The 22,025-nt window shown below is 40.9% G+C and overlaps 1 protein-coding gene across 5 annotated transcripts in view; it reads right to left on the bottom strand.

The window, feature by feature from the left end:
• exoc6b (exocyst complex component 6B) overlaps positions 1 to 22,025 on the bottom strand; it is a 107,768-nt gene that overhangs the window by 5,668 nt on the left and 80,075 nt on the right. The window lies entirely within an intron of this gene.

Raw genomic sequence — 22,025 nt, 5'->3', positions numbered from 1 at the left:
AGACACAGCTTGAATTAACAGTTACAGTAAGTAAGTAACAGTTAATTATTTAAATCTGGAGATCTGAATCCAGGTAAATGGTTGCTCAGAGCAACCATCATCTTTATTTTACCATTTATCACATTAGGACCAAAATTATCCATCTTTAATATTTGGTGAGCATTCCTCCTCCAGTTTGCCAAACGGGGCACCTCCATCGCTTAACACTCGTCTATCCCCTACTCTTGTTCTTATCTATCCATCTTCATCTGCCCTTCCTTTACCCTCTCTTTCTGTGTTATCCATTCCTCTCCATCTGTGTCGCTTTCCATCTTTACTCTTTCATTTTGTCCCTCTCTCCCCCCACATGTGGTTTTGCTCTCCATCCCTCTGTACGGCTTCCCTCCTCATCCCCTCCTCCTCCTCTTCTTCTTTCATCCCTTGCTCACATATGGTTTCTCTCTCTGGATCTGTGTGTGTTTGGTGTTACCCAGAGTTCACTGGGGCTCCCTGCACATATATATGTGCGATTTTCACAGACAGAGATAGAGAGACCGAGTGTGTGTGTGTATGTGTGTTTGTTAGCAGGCTTACGGCTTTGCCTGCCTGGGCCTGTGTGTGTCTCAGGTAGAGTTCAGCAGGGCAACAGTAGGTTATGCAACAGTTTGAAATGTGGGCCATTTGGAAGAAGCTTAAACCTCCTTCACTCTCGTTTTTCTGTTTTTCAACTCTTTCCTGTTGTTTTTGTTTTTACCTGTATGTGCCACAAACTGAGCAATGCAGTTGTGTCTTGGTAGATCAGTCAAGTGATCATATCTTGTTGAGAGGATAAACATCAGATGTGTGCTGAGTCAGCTGTTTGTAAGTCCCATAAGCCAGTGTCAATAGTACTTCCTTAGTTCCTAATAACTATATATATTTTTTTACTCAACAGGGACAACGGAGAATAAGATACAAAGTACGAAACACAGGCTGCTATGATTTACAATCTGAGAAAAGAAGGAATTTAAACAATTTTGTCATTAAGTTCTGAAAGCTGCACCATACCTACAGTGTGTAACTGAAATCTAAGTTCCTGTAGAGCTTGGTTTATCCTAAATCTACATAGAACCTAAGGTGTAGCATTTATATTAGCACATCAGTATTGCTCTGTAATTACTTCTTCTGTTTTAGTGGCCCTCTGGAATATGAAGTTAGTCAGGCAGCAATTTGGAAATTATGCAATGAGGATGTTTGGCACAAAAAATGTGCTTATCTAAGATCAGATTGAGACCCGTATCAGTTGATTCTCAATGTTAAAAGATGAGAATCGGATCAGGGGGCAAAAGACTTGATTGGGACACCCCTAATTTCCAGAGAATAGCACGACAAGCCAACGTGTAGATCTGACACAGAACCAACCATCTGATACAACAGATACGATTCAGCAAGTCTCAAAGCCATTGAAGGTAACAGGTACAATACAGTCTTGGTGCAAGTTTGCACAACATAACATACCAAGTTGTCTCCTCATTCATTAAACGCATTTTGTTTCGGAGTTATTTAATACCACACCACAAAGCAGTATTTTGCTGGATATCTAAATTCAAACATGTTGTCGCTAATCTAAATAATTCCAGTTTATTGATGTCGCGTAGACACACATTAGATTACATTTTATTTTTTCAGCGACCCAAATATTTGCAAAATTTTGAGAGATTTCTATTTCACAATGTCCTGTCGCACAAAAGAGGAGATATGAAGCTGTGAAGTAAACATTTTAATGATAACTGGACAGGAAGACACATGTATGTTAGGATTCAAAGTTAGGTTCATCTAAAAAAAAAAAAGCTTAAACCACTTAACCCCGGTCCACCCAGCTTCAAACTTCCTCTGATTGCAGATGAGTACTTTAGTGGTGGATTGTCACGAATGTGCGAATAAGACAACAAGTTGCCCCTGTTTAAAGTTATGACCCAATAGGAAAGCTAGTCCTGTTTCAGTCTTAGAGTCTACAGGTTGACTCACCTGTAGACTCTTATGCTGACAGGAAGTTAGTGGAACGTATTCCTGTAAGAAGTGAAAATACTTCTTTAAGAAGCATTGATTTCTGTTGTTTTTGTGATTGAGGTCATCAGAGTTATTCCTATTTTCAATGTTCAGTGAATCTTCACGAGGCGACTATAAGACAAATGGATCCTTTGGACTTTCTCCCTGCTTTGTATTCCTCCCTCCTTCATCCCTTCCAACCTTGTGGTTCTTTCAGTTTGCTGTTTATCTTTCTCTCCTTTGTCCCAGAGCTCACCTTTTCATGACTAATGTCTGACCTGCTAATCCTCCCATATAAATAAATACAAACGCAGCTACAAACTCAAGCAAAGGTGTGTGTTACATAAAGTGCAAAATCCTCCAGCTGTGTTCAGAAATCTATGCTAATTGGGTACAGATATGCAAGTGCGAGCAGTCCTAGACATGAACTGTATTTTTTATGATGGTATCTGTCATTTTCCTTTGAGTGTGTATAAAGGCACACAATGTAGTAATATTTTTCCAGGAAGTAACACTAAAAGGGACACACAACAACACAAATAGATAAGCTGGCGACTGAGATCCACGAGATTTTCATGTTATCTGCCGTCTTTACTCTGGAGTTATGATCAGTACATCTCGCTCTTCAAATCCTCTTTTCCCCTTCCCTCTCTCCTTATTTTTATATCAGAGATAACAGAAAACAAATGCTCCACACAAAGTTTCTCATGAGTATTGAACATGAAAGAGAGGAAAAATAAAAATGAAAGAATAAGGGCAGGAGAGAGGAGATGATAGGGATTAAAGGCAAAGGGGAAGGAAAGAAAAAAATGAAGAAAGCTGAAGAGGATATGGGTGAAAGAGAAAAGGAATGAGAGGAGAGTAAAAGAAGAGATGAGGATAATTGAAGACAGAAATGTTAAAGGAAGCAATGACCACGGCATGAAATTCCAAACTGCAATCGACGCACAAAGCTTAATTCAAAGTCATTAAAAAAATGAATGATATTACTAATACTTGAATTTTCACTGAAGGCACTGCGTACCCAACGTCAGGCAATGTGTATCTGTTGGTGTTTCCAGTAAGAATTAGTTTCGGTTCGAGGCAGTGATATGCATTTCGAGAGCGTGGTGGCAAAAAAAGCCACAGATCCTTATTTTAAAGATCTTACCTCCAAACCTTAAGGTGCCCAAGGACACAGGTTACAGTTTGAAGAAAGACGAGGATTACGGTAACATAGAATATGCTCACTTTTGATGCTCTTCTTCTGTGGCCATTGTGCTCTGACAGAAAACAGGGGATTGCTCTCTCCAAACTGTTAATGATTTGTGTTGTTCATGAGTGATGTTGTTCACTAACTAACTAAGCCATTCAACATGCTGAAATGGATGAAAGACAGTGATCACAGTGCAGGATACACCTAAAAAACTAGGGCCAAAGATGCTAACCAATGGCTAACGACTCTTGTCGATGGCTGGCCGTGATTCAGACCACAGTCGTTTGTTCTCCATTGGATTCAGCCTATTGAAGAGGCAAAGGTGAGCCAAATCAGTCAAATCGCCTCAGAGTAGCTGTCAAAAATAAAAAAGTGGACGTCAAGACAGCTACTCTAAAGTGAAGCCAAAGTATGTGGAGCTCCCCCTCATGGCTGGCTGCAACATGGGTCAAAAGCCAAACCATCTCGATGTTAGTGGTAAAGTAAAGGTCAAATAATTATTTTTTTCAGATATGGTTTCTGTCATTTTAACTTGCAATGCTGATGTACGATCAGTTTTAGTTTTGACACTATAAAAACAGGATATGACATCATTTGACAACCACTCAGGGAAGTGGTCCTGTGGGAAAGTGAGAATAGGATATGGAGTTGGAGTCAGAAACGTCCTAAATAAGTAGTTGTGCTGTAAACTGTGCTGACTGACATGGAGGATCTGCATTTTTATTTTGGTGAATTAACTGTTGTTTAGTGAGGCAATTAACTAGCTAGCTAAAACAACGTTCCTCATTCCCTCCAGGTCAACTTTACTTCTCATTCCATTTCTCCTGTGGAGAATAAGTCAGCAACTGGTAGTTAGCATTTACAAACTGAATCTATAATGGTGCTTGATTTTGTTTGTTTCTTAAAGTACTTTGTAAAATTTTATATTTTGTAATTGGCGGAAGTAGAGCAGAGCGCACTACTAACTAAAGATAAAGGCCAGTGAGTGTAGAGGAAGTATGGGCTGGGCACTGATAACGTGGCTCTACTATGGGACAGTACTGAACAGACTCCGGCTCCAAACTCACCAGATAGCGGCGCCTGTATCCCCGGGATACTAGTGTCAGTTAAACCAATGGGAGGAAGTAGAGATTGCCATCTATTTTCTTTTTTTTCTACAGTCTATGGGTCACCTCTGTGCTAACCAATTACTGTCATCCAACAACACAATTGGCCACAGTTAAGACAGAAGAGGTGAAACCAAAGAGAGGGAAAGTAGTTAATAATAGGCATAATTGATGAAGTTGATGAACGGAGAAATGACTGAGGAGTGATCGTGTGAATGATGGACGAGTGGAGGGCACAAACAGTAGAAGTGCAACAAGAAGGGAGGACAAGAGGGAAGAGGACAAGCAGAAAAGACTGATGAAAATTGAGAAAAAACGGAGAGGAGGAAAAAAAAAATGAGCCACACGCGAGCCAGCAGGTCCTTCTGGCAAACGCACACACAACCTGACCCTGGATTCACCCTGCACACACAGAGAAAACGGCAGGTCTCTCACTTCACCTCCAGTTGAACTTCTCCCTCCGTCTCGCTCCCCCTCTCTCACCTCGCCGTGACCTCCCCCCCGTGCTATCGCTCCTGTCTCCTCACACACACTCAGATTATTGCTTCCTCTTATTCTTACGCGGGGGACGAGCAGAAAAACAAAGTGATGTGTTGCCCTCACATTTCTTGTTTGTTTTCTCTCATTTCTCCTGCCCTAATGGGGTTCTTTACCTCCCATGGCCCTCCCCTCTCTCATTCTTTCTTTTGTTTCTACTCTGTCCATTTTGCCCATCACCCTCTTTCACTTCATCTATACTCCCCTGGTTCTCTCCTCCTTCCTCCCTCATTTACTCCCTTGCCTCCTTGTTCGTCTCCTCTTCCACTAAATTTCACCTAATTTTTTTCCCCTTTTTGTTCCAGGACCTTTATTTCTTTTCCCCAAAATACACTCTTCACTCTCTTTCCACCCCCATTTACCTCCGTCTGTATCCCCCCCCCCCCCCCATTTACTCATTCACTCCCTTGTCTACTCATTTATTAACTCATCTTCCAAATTCCAACCTTTTCTGTTTATAACCCTCCTCTCACTTCCACCTCTCCATTTTTTTACCAAGCGGATCCCTCTTTCCTCTTCTCATTTCTGTGTCAACTTCCTACTTGAACTTGCTTCAATGTCTCCCTTCTCCTCTCTGTTTTCATCCATCCTCCTTTTCCTTTCTTTACTCCTTGTCACTGTCTAAGCCAGCTTTTCCTGTGTTCTTCCCATCTTCCTTCTTTTGCGTTTGTCTCTCTATTTTTGGCCATCATCCTCTATCTATTCTTCTACTCCTCTTTCATTTTACTCCCTTACCTCCTTGTAAAAATGTTGTCCCTTCTTCTCACCTTTTTTTCTGTTTTCTGATTTTCTACCTCCATTCTTCTCACTTTTTAGTTGTTCCTTCCCCTTTACCCCATTTTCTCGACAAACTCATTACAACTTCCCATTTGAACTTTATTCCTTCTTTCATCTTAACATTCCTCCCTTCTTTAGTTTCTTATCTCTCCATCATATCTGCCCCCCCCCCCCCCCCTTTTCTTTTTTCTAACCTCCCATTCCTCCTCTTCCTTTCTTTACTCCTTATTCCCTCCAGGTGAACTTTACTTCTCACTCCATCTTTCCTTTACTTCCCTCTTGCTCCCCTCTTCTCCTCCCCCTCAGTGTTTAGCAGACTTGCTAATGGTTATTCCGGCTGTGGGCAGGATTTATTTGTTTGGGAACATCAGGGAACTGCTGTGTTCCCGTTTCTAATGGCCAAACATCAGGGTCACACAGAATTCATCATGTTTGCACTCAGCACACACACAAACAGGCCGTGGTTATGTAACGTTTCTGCTATGACGAAACTGCATGAAGCAAAGATCAATCATCGAGAGGGGAAAATTGATCAAAAATGTATCTTTAGGGCTTTTCATTTACTTCTACAGACTGCCACTCCTACCTATAGCTCCTCCATCTCTCCCTCTCTCTCTACCGTCACTTCTCTTAGCGCTCTCTCACCTGTCAGTCAAGAGGTCAAAAGTCTCTAAAAGCAGGGAAAGTGGACAGGACCTTTTTATCAAGTAAAGCAGTCATTTTGGCACCCGTCCACATCTACCGACTTCTCCATCAGTCATCAACCATCTATCTAGTTGCTGTCACATCACTCTTGTCTTTATTCCCAATAAAGTGCAGTTAAAGATTAAAAAAAAGTACAAAAAAGTACAGCAGCAGTTATTTTTGATAGTTAAAGACAAACATTTGCGGCTGGAAGTTTGATTTATGCTCATCCAGGCTGCATATATCAGAAAGTACACAGGGGTAGTTAAGGGTTTACTTTATATTTTTGTGATACTTACCATATAAATTGTACAGTTTTTACCTAACCTCAATGTGAAGTTAATGTAAATTTATGTCACAGAATAGATTTGCAACTAATATTGAGGTCTCTGTGGTGCATTTACACCGGCAATGACACGCATTTTCAATGACGATGTGAAACGACTGACACCACACTCGTCGTATGTGGACACTCCTCGGACACAACGACACGATAACTAATCATATGTGTTGGCGTCACCCATTTCCACACCGACAATGAGGCTGGCAATGCTCACAGAGTTGTAGCTTTGAGAACGCACGATTAAAGAGAATTTATTTCAGCATGGTGGATAAATAGTGGCTAGGGATGTCCCCCATCAAGCCTTTTTGGCCCCCGATCCGATTTCAGTCCTGAAGTATTTCTAGATCAGAGTCCCAGTTTAATGCAATTGTATTAAGTCCAATAAACAGAGCTTTCAAAGTTAATGCAGTGTGGAGAGGGTGACTTGTGGCTCTAGGAAACCTGTGTTCTCTACTCCAGAGATGTTCCAGTCATCCATCCCTCTCTGAAATATTTTTCTTCTTGATGCTGTCTAGATGGAACTTTTCTCTTCTTTAAACACAGCGTTCAGGCTTTGTTGATGTTTTAGTGCTGAGATTCACATCTGTTCACATGCATTTCAGCATAATTCTGATTTTAATATGGAAATTCCAATGCTTACGATTTACATAAAGATTGGTTCATTAACACTTTGAAAGTTCGTGTACTGTGGCTGTGGCTTATTTCTGGTAACTGTAAGATTTTTATTTTTTTTTTATCTAAGGCACATTCTCTAGGATTTGATCCTCACTTTCTGTTTCTGATGCACTAATCAATGTCAGACCTGATGTTTTATTTTCTGGTATTCTTCACTCAAATAAAAAGATGTGGCAGGGAACTCGAACCAAACTATTAATGAAAAACTGGCAACAAAATAGTGATGAAAAAACAGAAAACCACAGATGAAGTTGCCTCAGAACAATCTGATGATTAGACCAAGCTTGGACAGTAATTCCAAATTAAATCAATGGTGCTATGTTGAGTGAAGGGATCCCACATTTATAAAGCTTGATTAACACCAGCATCAGGCATGAGACCTCTGCTCTAAACCACAAGTTAAAAGTTCAGAGGTCACCAATAGTAGAAAAAGTACTTGAGACAGTCGCCAAGGAATAGATTGCTCTAACACCTGTCCATCATCAGCTGCCTTCTACCTCTTTTCCTCGACTCTCTTACTAAATCCTCATTTCATTTCAGAGGTCAAAGGCCAGCATCACCATACAAAGTCCCCACTGACATCTCTCAGTGAAGTTTTTTTTTTCTTTCTGTCTGTCAGGACGACGTATAAAAAGAAAAAAGAGAAGACGACTTCTTGGCTCTGTGGATTTAGAAGTATGGAGGATCTTGACACCTGTCCATCACAGTGCTCACCTCTTACTCTTTATCTTTGGTCCTTTTTTTAGTGACTTTGTTTCACTAAAAAAGGACAGAAAGCTGTTTTACCTTTATCATGAAAGCTGTTGGCTGTCATTCCTAAGCTCCCTAGTCATACCATGTTTTCTCTTTACTACACATCTCCATCTTCCACCAGAGGTTAGGGTTGAAAGGTCATTAAAAGGTTTTCCCATGGCCAGAAAATTGCTTTCTCCTGACACTTGTCTGTCTATGTCATTGTAGCCATATAGATTACTCTAGGTTAAGGTCCCAACAAAATAAAGACATTTGGCTGGAAGAGAAAGTGCGTACTACTATTGAGTATTTTCATCATTTATCTATCTCTTTAGTTCATCAATTAATAGTTTGGTTGACAAACCATAAGTAACCATATGTTAACGGTAGAAAACATCTATAATGATGAAATTGGAAACAAACATGGGTCTCCAACATATTCCACCCCCATTAACACCTGGATTCTATAGCCTCTGAACATTGATGGGTCATTATTGAATCACTAATTGTGGGAAACAGGACACCATCAGGTTAATCCTCCGATTACATAGGAATAGTTACAGAGCCTAGTGACACAAGTTTCAGGTGGGAACCACCTGTAGTTCCTAATAAAAGCCTAAAGTCCCTAAAAGTCAGACTTCAGTTTTGGTTTTGGGATAGACACTGTGAGGATTGAGAACCTTCACAGAGAGCCGTACTGAGTGTTAGAATCCAGGAAGACAACATCAGTTTGATTGTTTTGTTCAATCAACAGTTCAAAACCACAAATATGTTGAATATACTTCAACTTCACGACAATTAAATGCAGCAAATGTTCTAATTTGCCCACCCAAAACCAAAAGATTTACATTAACTACATTAACTAAGGGACATTAACCAGTGTTACCATCAAGCAATCGAGGTATGTTATGTATTCTTATGAGGTTCAATTGTTAGGCCAACAATCTAAAACCACAAAATACTTCTTTCATTTCAGACTACTTTCTCATCACAAAAATCCCATCCAGTGGCAGATATGGTATCTGCTACTAGAAAGTGTTCCAAGTCTGACTGAAACTCTGCATAAAATTAATTAAAAAAAAAAAAAGACTTTTACACTTAACCTCAAAGTTAGCTTTTGACCTCTGAAAGCAAGAAGTCAAAGATAACTTTCAAAGGTTATCAGGCAACACTGACCAGCTACTGGCTGTATACCTGCAGGATGGTCGTTGACAATCACTTAAGCTCACACAAACAGAAACTTTCAGAAATGTCACTTTCGATCTTGTGTCAGTTTCTTGCTCTTAAGTTTACGTTTTGACTGCATGAACGCCCCCTCCTACTGCTTCAGCACAAGCCCTGCAGCTTCAACAGTTATCACTCCATCTTGAACTATGAATGGAACGAGGCACGCTTGGATGTTTATCGCTTTGCAACGGGGAACTAATTTTACTTTCTTAGTGGAGGGCCAAAAGTTAAATTAAAACCAAAGGCTTGTATCTTTGTACATCTGCCTGCAGCCTCATTCCTATGACCGCAGTGCACCGCTGCCAGAGACCACAACAGAGCACAACCTTCACTGTGATTCTCATTCAACGTACATACTTCATTAATCCACCGTGGGTCGACTGCTCGCCGTGTACATGCGGCAAAGTGAAGATAAAATCGTGGTATTTTATCGCTCCCTGTAGGGCAGTTATCTTTTGCTGCAGGTCACAGGTCAGCTAAAGAGCAACACAACTGAAGCTGTTTGAGTAGGACTTGTATTGAGAAAGACAAAATATATGAAACTTTTACTACAAACTGGCAGCTGGTATATTTTAGGTTAGTGATAGGCTGGGATAGTCAGGCTCAATTCTTATCAGAGTATGAGTCCATCTGTATTTCATTATAGGGTGTTTCAGCCTAAATACCTCTTCACCCAAATGGATAGTGTAACAAGCAACCAGAGCCCCTTTGTTTTAAACAAATTCAACCACACAGCATCCTTTTTGAACAATATGAAAACTGGAGTTTGGGCCAAACGCCAGGCAGTCCCCTCTACTGAGGTGATGCCATTTCCTTTGAGTTACCAGCATGTCTGAGTTCTGCCAGTACCCAGCTTGCTTATTAAAATCAACGATTTTTCCAACACCTTTGGAAATCATCAAGTTAAGCCATGTTGAGGACTGGCAATGGCTACATGAACATTAACTTTAATATTCTGTTAATAAGATTGAGAGGTGTGCCGTAAATCTCTCATTCAATGGGAGATTTTTTTTTAACTCCTAATAATATTTAATTCAAAATGATCTTCATTTGAAAGATTTGAAATAGATTTCTTTAATCCTTGCATTGTTTTTTTTTTTTTTTTTTTTTAAAATACATAAGACTGGTTTCTCCCTTTTGCTACACCGTCCACATGTGAGGGTAATCAAAAACATGACAGAAGCTACAGGAGTGACAGCTGACTGATTTAAAAAGGTCTGATGATAGAGAAGGGCTGCACAAAAGCATAGAGATACCCAAGATGTGAAGCTTGGGGTAAAATACTGTGGAAATACACGAGTATTGTATATACTTTGTTCATAACTAAGTTAAAATGCTTCAAAGTTGAAATTTCTTGAAATAAATTGATATTGAAGTGAATCAAATCAGGACATTGTGAATCATAATTGAATTGATTCAAGAAATCAATAGAGATGCCCAGCTCTAACAACCATTTAAACTTAATGTGTTTCTCTCTGGTTTGAAACTCATTCCTTCTGAGAATCAGGTGATGAGTTCCTGTTCAAGATGTTCAAGTTTTGGTTGAACAAAGCTGGAATCTATGCAGAAAGCGACAATGGAAACATTGTGGTCTTCTTGTACTAAATGAATTCAATGTTGTCAATAAAGTTGGGAAAAAATCGTCTGTTCTATTTCCAGCAGATTTGATGCTCCACAGCAGAACTACCGACTAGAAGAAATGAATGACGCATCTCCACTTCCTCCTATTGTCCACAGCGACGGTACAACTCCAAGGATAAGGTAGCGCCATCTTGTCAATTTGGAAGTAGAGTCTGCGCAGTACTCTCTGAGAGTGGACCTGCCCATAATTCCTGAAGACTTACTAGCATTATCATTTGGTTAATACTACACTCTGCTCTATCACCATTTACAAAGAAATGTTGGATTAAACACTGCACTTTTTTTCATCCACTAACATGGAGGAGGTGGAGTTTATGACCTATATCGCATCCAGGCACCAGGGGGAGCTCCAGATGCCTTGGCTACGCTTTTCAGGAGCTGTTAGGTGTCCACTGTTTTTTTTGTTTTTTTACAGTCAATGAGCAGAACCACTTTGCCCACAAAGTTCGACAGATATTGGTATTTTGAAGTTAACACATATCTGATCATGTTAGTTGGCTTCCATGGGATAACAACATGTTGCTCAACCACAACCAGCTTCACACACTGAGGTTTTCAGGTTCTCGTGTCGTATTGGTAATTTTTCACGTTGTCATTGTTTCACACAATACTGCAACATATTACAGGCATATACAAGAGCTGCTGAATGTTATTTATCCTCATGTCGGAGGCATGTGTCTCTGAGCTCTGAACTACCTACTTACATAACTAACTTCACCCACTGCCCCTCACTTTCTCTTTTCTTCCACTGCATCCCCATCTTTCTCTCACTTCTCTCCCTTCCCCATCCCCATCGCTCTTTATCGGCAGCGACAGAGAAGTTGTGCGACCTGCTTAAAAAAGTGAGGGGGCTGAAATGGAATGGGGAAAAAAAGGAAAGAGAAACAAAAACGAAAGAGGAGTGGTGGTGGTTCAACCAGGGGTCTCCGCTGTCAATTAGACACTACGCAGACGGAGAGAGGGCGACCGAGAGACATAGATGGACAAAGATGGAGTGGGAGAAAGAGAGAGAATGAGAGGAGGTAAATGAGAGGGACGAAAGAAAACTCAAGAATGATCGGGGAAATATTATAGGAGTGGAGGAGAAAGGGAAAGGAGGGGAGGGAAGGAGGTCAGACAGAGGGTAACTAGATGTTACGGAGGAGGAAGAACGAGTGAGTGAGAAACAGGGAGACGATAAACGAGTGCAGGCTGAAGTCAGAGGGGCCTGCTGGGAGCTGCTCTGTACGCTGATAAAGCAAATAAAGACAGAAGACTCCAAAACAAACAGGGCTGGAAAAACAGCAGCTCTTAGCTGCACTCCAAGCTCAATTTAGATTCACGCACTTTTTAAAAAGGTCAATTCAACCTCAGACACTTTTTTAAAGTCGATTTGGGTCCGGACGCTTTTTTTTTTGTTTAGAGGTTAATTCTGGGCTGAGAGTTCACTTTCGGTTTGTTCACTTTCAGTTCATTCACTTTTTAGACTGGTGAATTATCTAAATCCTCTGCGAGAATTGTGTTAGGTTAAAATATATTTTTGTTCATAATTATTTGTCTTTAAACGTTATGTGGATACAGTGTTTACTAAGCCACTGTCAAACTTCTACCACACTTAAAATCTATTTTACTTGTTGGATTTGTTTAAAAGGTAGGAAGCTGTATGCTCCTTTAATCTCTCTTAAAGACTTGTATTTGGTAGTTGAACTTTTAATTTGCATAACCTTTAAAGTGGACTTTCTTAAAGAAGAAAAAAAACAACAGATAACTCAGCAGAGAGAGTTTTAACATCTGCTTTGGGAGAGAAAGTCATAATAAGGGTATAAAACAATCTGTGGACTAGTTGGGTGTCCTGAATTGTGGGGGATTTGGTGCTATTGTGTTTATCATCATCAAGGTTAGCAGCTGCCATTATTTGAGATGGGAACCAAAAAATGGTTCCAACTTAGAAACAACAAATGACCAGCCATGTACGCTTACAGTGCTGCAGCACTCAACATCTGGAGCTACAGCGCAGTGGCAGTTGAAAACATTAATACCTGTGTGCTGGTGTGTCTGTGTTACGGAATTACACCACCAAGTGTATCCTTCCATTAGAGTCCAACATTGTGACTGAGTGGTTACCAAGGGTCTCCAAATGGCATATTTTTGGCATGTCTAGTGCCATCCTTGAAAAGTCAATGTGTAATCGACTTCTTTTCTGTAGTATTATAGTCAAATTTGTGATTTGTGATTTGTGAAAAATGTGATCATTTGAGACTTCAAGCTGTTGTTTCATCGTGATTCCCAGTAAACATCACCAATCTACAGTGATTTTAAAGGCAAACATTATTGGGGAAATAATAGGCGGACATAATTTCTCCTTTTACACTTTTATAATGTATTCAAATTCCTGTTACTTAATGCCAGTAGCACTTTTCTGTCAATTCTGACTGTTGGGCATACAAAAGTAGTGTGTTAACTTTCAAAAGAGGTCAAAACCATGCCTGTACTCCAATGTGGTTGAAGAACAGCTTTAAATTTACTTAGGGTATGCCTTTTAGGCAAAGAAATTACAGCAATGTTAAGGGGCGAAGTTGTGTCAATGTGGCTACAACATCTTGGAAGTTAGCCTGTTTTTGTCACATGGAACCCAACTGTGTTTTGACAGCCAATAAAAACAGGTGGGGTGGTGCTGAAAAGCATGTGGTCGATAAAGGAGAAGCATAAAGAAGTGGATCTATAATGAGAAATGAAAATGGCACAGATACCGATAAAATCTCATCACCATGCGCAACCATTACACTAGCTTGTTGTAACCTAGCTGAGAACAGGACCTCTTTTTCTCTGAACTTATGGTACCTCTCTCACATTAGTAACTCCAGCAGCTACCGTCATTGCCATCAGCAGCTGCCATTAATTGTGCTTGATACGAACTTGCAAAACTCAGACATGCTCGCGACTCACAGGAAACACCGCTACCTCAGAACATCCGACTGGTCGGCGTTTGCCCATAAAACAGAGGAATTATCACAGTTTTGCAACATTTCATCTTGTTGAATCACCAAAGCTTAAATAAGGCCTTGAGCAAGCCGGACAAAGAAGTTCCCAGAGGCTGGGGACTGCGAGACAAATCTTAGCAGGACCTACCTCTACTTAAAACTATGTGAACAATTGTGAAAGATCATATCTGGGTTAAACTGCTACGATGAAAAGGGACAAAACTTCACACATGTGTACAAGTGGTTAAGTCTCAATCATGTCTGCGGCCTCAAACGTCTTTCCAAACTACTATTTAACTGCTGTGAAAAATCTAACTTGAAGCTAAAGGGTAAAAGGCTTCACAACGTCACGATACAGCTCTCCCTACCTCCTTCCCCCACCCCTCCAAAACAGGAAGCAGTTGAAAGGTGAGAGCACTTTAAGAGTTTTGGCTTTCTTTTTTTTTTTTTTTTTTTTGGTTTGACCATGGAGTGACCGCGGAGTCAGGAAGGGGTGTAGATGCAGGTTGTATCGGGGAGCCTGACGGAGAGGTCAAGACTGATAACGCAGAACAATGACCTGACCCGGTCACTACACGGTCACTGTATGTGTGTGTTTAGAAAATAAATGAAAGATAAAATAAGTATGACTGATGGTCATTATTTTGTGATGCATGTCAGACAGGCAGACATGTGGCCGTGTGTGTATCCGTGATTCAAAGCTTTTCATTAATGTGTTTGAGCTCAGCTTAGAGACTCCAGTACCCCCCCACCCCTCCCCGATACTTGACCGCTACTTGACCACTGGTTGGTAGTAGTCCCGGTCCATTTAGGTCAGTGAAAAGCTGTTGCTGTGACCACTGCCTGACCTGTTGTCACGCCGATAAGGCCGGCCACAGACAGGACAGGAAGTTGAGACAGGGGCCGAGAAACACACACAAGTGACCTCTCCCACACAAATAATAGCTTCAACTCATAAATCCGCAGATATGGACACAACACACACACACACACACACACACACACACACACACACACACACACACACACACACACACACACACACACACACACACACACACACACACACACACACACACACACTTAGAGCAGCGGCTGCGGCTCTTGAGCGCCGTGGGATCACTGGCCACTTTATTACTCTGAGAACCTGCTGCGGACGTGTGAGCTTGGACATAAGAGGAAGAAAGTGCAGGGGGGACAGGTGTATAGGTAGCAGACGTTCAGGGAGACGGGGCGATCAGATAAGACAGTTTTGGGGCTTGTTCTCATCACTCCCTGGCACCGATACTTAATCCACTGACCTCATACTGCACCCATTATGAACTGTGTTTCTCTGTCTGTGTATGTCGTCTGTGTTTGATTGAGACTCCATACAGGCTCCAAGATGACCAGTAGTCAAAGTGGAGGAAGAGATGAGGTAGATGAGACTAGTAGAGGCAGAGGAGGAGTAAGAAAGCACAGAGGAAAGGACAGATGAAGGAAATTCAACTGATGACTAACAGAAATGATCAGATTACAAAAGAATGAATTATTAATGAGCATAAATTATAGAATTGTTAATTACAAAAGAAATTAAATTTAGATGGTTTATCTACATTGATTTTATGATACAGCCTCTCCAGTTACAGTAAGAAGTTTCCAAATTCATTTGCAACCAACAAACAATGAAGAAATCTTGTTTGTCTGCTTCAATTTATTTATTTTTTTTAAATAAGTACACCAAATTTTAGGAGACTTTTCGCCAATCAAATAAACAATGAAAATGATCAGGACGAGTCGCGACGGATTCATGAGGATGAAAAGAAAAAGTGGATAAAATCATACTTGGGACTATTTTGGTGTTTTTGCTTTGTTTACAGTGATCCGTTCTAATATATTGGGTTAGAGTCCTAATTACTTTCAAGACCTTCTGTTTTTTTTTGTTTTTTTTTTTTCACATTTTATATATACACAAATGATAAATACTGCCTACATTTCCTGAGGCACTTTCAGGCATTGTTAAACTTTTGAATAAAATGTTGCGTCACTAACTGTTCTAGCGGTTCCTTGATATCAACATCTTGTCATGCTACTCTCCATTGTGCTACAGATCAGAGCATGACACTCTGACGGACCTTAAGATTTATTCTTTGGAGCAGGAGTGAACTACAAGCCAGGCGACAGTTGCCATTTTGTCCTCAGAGGGTCTGTCCAGACCTTACATTGAGATCCAATCTGGGTAATCCAATCGCAAATGACCAGCTTTACGTCTTCAGACCTGCCATGAACACGCGTCTCTCAAATACATCTCCAGATCTGATCTCAGCTTTGCGCTCTGCATGTAAATAAACTGTGCCACATTAATAATCAACACAGAATCACACTCGTGTACTCATATTAAATACTTACACTACTATACTTAGATTTATTCATTTTTTGATTAACAGTTTAGAATATTTTAAAGGCTCTTATTACTAATAAACAAACATCAATTATGGTGCTTAGGTCCATTTCAGGCACTCACTTATAATAGCAGTCACACCCCTGTTAAGTGTAGGAGGTCTTTAATGGGACTCAGGACACATTACATTCACACTACCAAATACATGCGGACACATGTGACCCAGACCACCACCAATGTGGTCAGAGATCAGATCTCAAGGCATCCTGGTCTTCTTTAACGTGATCGGATAGCCCCGACCAGATCTTAATGCGAGGTCTGAACAGGCCCAGAGACTTTTCTTATCTCAAATGTGGATCACACAGAATTATCAGATGGGACGCAGCAACAGCCTCTCAGGCCTCCTAACCACTAGCATGCTCGACGGGCCACCATTTCTTCTTTTAACAAAAGTAACATTTAGAGTTGTTTTGGGTTCAAGTGCACTGACCAAGCTACACCCAGTTGTGTTGCTTCATTTTGTGCAAACTGTTTTTGTCATTCCCGTTTTTGTTTGTGTGTTTCCCCCTTTCCCGCTCTCCCAATAGATCCGCAGGCGAGCATTTAGATGTCCGTCTGCTGCTCATCCTCCCTTCGCCCTCTTTCTTCTTCGCTCATCCCGCTCTTTCACCCCTCTCCACTCCTCTATTCATCCCCCCTTCTGTGACCGGTCAAACGGATGAAGAGAAGTGTCAGCCTCCCGAGGAGAGAGGGGGGGAGCATGAGAGAGACCACCCTGTACGTCCGTTTGACTTGCCGTATCACTTTCACCTGACTGCACTCTTTCATTTGCTATCCCTCGCTTTTTGCTCAACATTTTCACACATTCACATCCCGTTTTGTCTCTTGGTGAGTTCAGAAATGTGGCCAGAACGCTCTCACTCTTGTTCATTTCCATCTCCTCCCGTCATCTTCCTTTGGACTCATTCATCAACTCCTTCACTCGTCTTTCGCACAAACTTTTGCCTCTGTTCAGACATTTACATTTTTGCCATCTCTGACTCTATTTATCGCCTCTCTCCCCTTTCCCCATCTGTCTGAGTCTGGCGAGGAGTTCAAGGGACAAAGGTGAGGCTGCTGCTGATGTGGTGGAGCATACAGTTCAGCCCTAGCCTTTCAGCAGTCCCTTCTCTGAACCTGACCTGTAACACGCAGACACTCGTACAAACACACCCACACTCTGCAGCTGTCCCAGCGTGACCACAGTCCTTAGGAATGCGACGGTAGCAGATTCTTCTGTCTCCTCTCATTTCTCTGACCTCGTCTATCTCTTCCTGTCCTTATTCTCACCTCTGTCCTCCACATCTCGTAATCCTTCACTTTCTCTTCACCCTTCGCTTTGCACTGGCTTGCCTTCCATCATTTCCTTCTTATCATAAAAAAGGGGCAGAGTCACAAACAAAAGTTAGAGACGAAATGTTGGATTACACACCGCATTTATTTAATTTTTCAAAGTCTCATAGTCCTACAGGACAGCTTCACAGAACAGTTGCCATCTTGTAGTCATCATGATGATGCTGAATAACTAACTAAAACACAACTTTTTATAAAAATGGACACGAGTATGGATCGGTATTATATCAACTACCTAAAATGACAGAAACTATTCTCAGCCTTTTTCTTTTGATTAGGTTTGGCCCAAGTCTCGTCTGAAGGAGGTGGAGCTTATGACCCATACTGCAGCAAGACACCAGGGGGAGCTCTTCTCGCTTTGGGTTCAATTTTGAGGATGTCCATGGTTATTTACAGCCTAACCTATTTACTTTAAATATGTGCAAGGTCCGCACTTTGAAATTACTTTCTCTCAGTTACTTAAAATTACTATGAAACCAGGATAGGATAATGTTCATGTACCAATAAATAAAATGATCTGGTTAAGCCAGCTGGGTTGCGTAAAAGCGGAGTAGCTTTTCTCGACTTTGTTCAGCTTTAACATTGAATTCATTCAAGATTATGAAAAAGATTTTCAGTTCTTTGTTGTCAAACTTTTTAAAACCAATAAACTTTCAAGTATGATGGCGCTCTCAGACCTAGTGTTTACCTAATGTGGGCCAAACGTGCTTAGAAAGTCTCGATTTATTCCCTGCAAAAAGTGTTTACATGGTTATAAGGATCGAATAATTTCTATTTAGAAACTGTTTTATTAAAAATGTAACCGTCCATCGTATTGTTTTAGGATTTTTTAAAGCTCATGTTTTGGTCCTTCCTAATACCACTAAATCTAGTTTTGCCGTTCCCGCTATAAGGACACATCCCCTCTTACAGCAAACAATGCTCAGAAAGCATGGATTTTTTCCAAGCAGAAAGAAACCAGCAGATAAGTGTTAACGTGGTTATTAGGAGATAAGATTTTACTATTGAATGGGTTATCAAATGGATACAAATGGATGCACCTCCTCTCTCAATCTGATTGAAAACATGTATTGATCTGACCAGTCCAATCTGGTCGAGATGGTTAGATGAGGCATTTTTAGTCTTATTATTAGTGGAACACTAGTGTCAATAAATATATCAAAAAAAAGGATAAAGCAATTTACCTGGATTTTGAGAAGGTCTTTCTTTCCTCTATCATGATTCCATTTTACAGCCTGCCATGTAATACTTTTACTGTCAACATTCATGACTACACAAACTCAAATATGCTCAAACTATAAATACATGGCGTGGGAGTGAATAAATCAGATTAACATAAACAACTAAATCTATTTTAATATTGCCAAAAAACTTGCATTCATGAAGGACCTTGTTTCTGCTAATAAGACATGACATCACAAACATGTTCTCAGCTTTAAGCTTTATGGTCAGTCCATGTTAATTTAACTATATGAAAAATAATGTTGGGGAAGGCTGATGAAGTAAACATCCCTTCTACCCCAAATCGAGTCCATATCAGTACTTCATACTATTCTTCCCATCTCTCACATCCCTCCACATATTCAGGTCAACAGACAAAGTCCAGGAAATAAATCATGTCGACATCGACGGGACTCAGCAGCAGCTGAACGGAAAATCCATTAACCCTCATTTCAGGACTGAAACAAAATTTTGGCTAGTATATAAGACTGATGAAAAACTTGGCATCATCATCACTACCATGCTAAATAAAGAGATGATGGCATGAATAAGTTTACTGAGACAATATGATTTTGAGGGATTGTTTCCTGGAGTACTGGATAATTTTTTTTCATGGACGTCAGGCAACTAAAAGGAAGTATGGAGCGTCAAGTAGCATGTGCACTCCAGTGAGGAACAATGATACGACAAACAAACTGCAGTGAAATCAAGTGAAGGCTTCCTCCTACAATGATGGATGACCCTGTTCTGTACAAGTTGTACTAAAAGAATAAAAAAAGAGCAAACAGCTTGTCCTGAAGGAGGAAACAGGCCCTCATATTTTAAACTTTGTGAAAGTGTAAAACTTTAAAATTTGTGAAAGTCGTATTAGAATTGTATTATCCTCATGTTGTTTTGACTTACTAACTGTGCATGCATCTACCACATATCATAGTATAGTCATCACTTACTATATAAACAACTGCCAACTTCTAAATTTGAACCACATTCTAAGGCCCTGGTAGCCAGGAAGACAGCATCAGGTTAATTAGGTTCTTTTTAATCAATTTTAGTTAACTGTTATTTTCACAACCAAATGGCTGCTCAGAGAAGCAAGATATTTAGGTCCCACTATCTATGTGTATTAAAAGGTATTGAAGTGCAGCTAAGAGCAATTATAGCAATTCATAGGATGGAAGACTAGTCAGCCGTTATTTTTCTCTCTATCAGTCGAAACATGCCCCATAATGAAATTCAAATATTGCGTTACCAGACATATTCTCATCAGAATTGAGTTTGGCTATGCCATACTAATCGTTAGTATCTGCAAGAACTAAACAGCACTCAACTCTCAGGCATTCACAATCAACCAACACCCAAACAACCAACCAACTCACTGGAATATTCCAAATACTGAGACAATAGTCTCATTGTTTTGAGGATGGGATGCTGCGTTATCTTTTCTGTTGAGGTGCTCACAAGAAGTGGCCGTGATACAGTAGCGGCCGTTTCAATTTGTCACAAGACCTGTTCAAAGGATCCTCCCACACTTGACAGTGGATCCCTGCCATAACTGGGGACAAGTGACTATCGCCACACTTTGATCTATTCCATGCATATTGGCACATTGAGGTAGTTGGTGTCAGTCCTACTTCCTTTACACTTCTATTTCCTGTTCTGTTTTTAACACTACATACTGAATACCATTCAGATTGTTTGCAGTGAAAGAAAAATAACCCAGTTTAGAATTGAAAACACTAGATAGGGGAAATGATTGTGCAGCTTTCCAGTGCATCATCTGATACTCAAACTTACCAGAGTACGGAGAAAATATGTTGATACGTTTAGCTTGTGTTTTCCATACATTCCTCTCTTTTTCAACCTTTTTCCTCCTCTCCTTCCCTCCCACCGCCTCGTTAGTCTGGGTTATGAGGAGGTGAGATGGAGGTTTCCTCTCCCACTGGGCCTCATCTCATCCCTTAGCCCGTCTGTTACCGCCACATACACACACACAGGAGTGCAGAGGGGAAGAGTCTGCCATCATGTCACTGGATAATCGCTACTGGCTATGGTAGTCAATCTATGTGCGCACGCACGCACGCACACACACGCACACGCACACGCACGCACGCACACGCACACACACGCACACACACGCACACACACGCACACACACGCACACACACACACACACACACACACACACTTGAGTTGGGATAAGGGGAGCAGTTGTCATGCTGGGACATGTTGCTTTTGGAAAGCAGGAGGGAAGCCTTGTGAGGTAATGGTCGGGATGCGCGCAAACGTCAGACAGAGGGCAGACGGCACTGAAAGCAGAGGCTCGTGTGTCGGTGTGTGCACTGGAAAGGAAACTGACTGGTTTGTTGAGCTCTGAAAATCAGTGAGTGCAGTGGATGGACAGATGAGAGACAAAGGTCAAAAGTAAAAAGAGGAGAATGGAAGTTAGGTGAGGAAGAAAATGAAAGACGGGACAAGGACAAAGACGAAAATGAATTATTTGAGAGGAGAAAGAGGAGGTTAAGAAGGAGGAGGAGGAGAAGAAAAGGGATTCAAAAGGCAAATGTTACGAGAAAAGTGTAATATTTCAGTAGAGGAGGTAACTTGGGTGAGGGTTTAATGAAGAAGGGAACAGCTGAGAGAAGAGTAGGAGAATAAAAGTGAGGAATTGAAGAAACAGAAAGAAGAAAAGAGAAAGAGACAGAAAACAATCCAAATGGTTCTTTAAAGACTGAGACAATCAACAGACATAGAGTAAGAAAATGGAAAAGAGATGGATGAATGGGTGGAATTTGACTGTCTGTGGTCAACCAAAGGAATGAACCCTGGATCAATCAGTGACGGAGGATATACACTCATGTTTCTATCTTTGAAAGGATTTTCCACTGACATAATGCACTCCCTAACCCCCGAACCATCTCCACTGAGGGTCTTACCCTCGCCTCACTGTAACCTTTTATCTGAAAACCAAGTCTTAACAGGTTTTAACCCTCAAAAATCCAAGAAATGTTGGAAGACTTTGGAAGAGTTTGGCCCGTACAGCTTAATAAAAATAAGAATGCTCGATTCGGCCGAAGGTGGAAGAATGCGTGCCTGGTGTTTGAAAGAGTGGAGAAGGGGATGAGTGAAACTCTACTGTTGCAAGCGTTTT

Source organism: Mugil cephalus, chromosome 1, assembly GCF_022458985.1.
Source record: "Mugil cephalus isolate CIBA_MC_2020 chromosome 1, CIBA_Mcephalus_1.1, whole genome shotgun sequence".
NCBI lineage: Eukaryota > Metazoa > Chordata > Actinopteri > Mugiliformes > Mugilidae > Mugil > Mugil cephalus.
The sequence above is the reverse complement of the archived record's forward strand: the minus strand, read 5'-3'. Positions and strand labels throughout refer to the sequence as shown.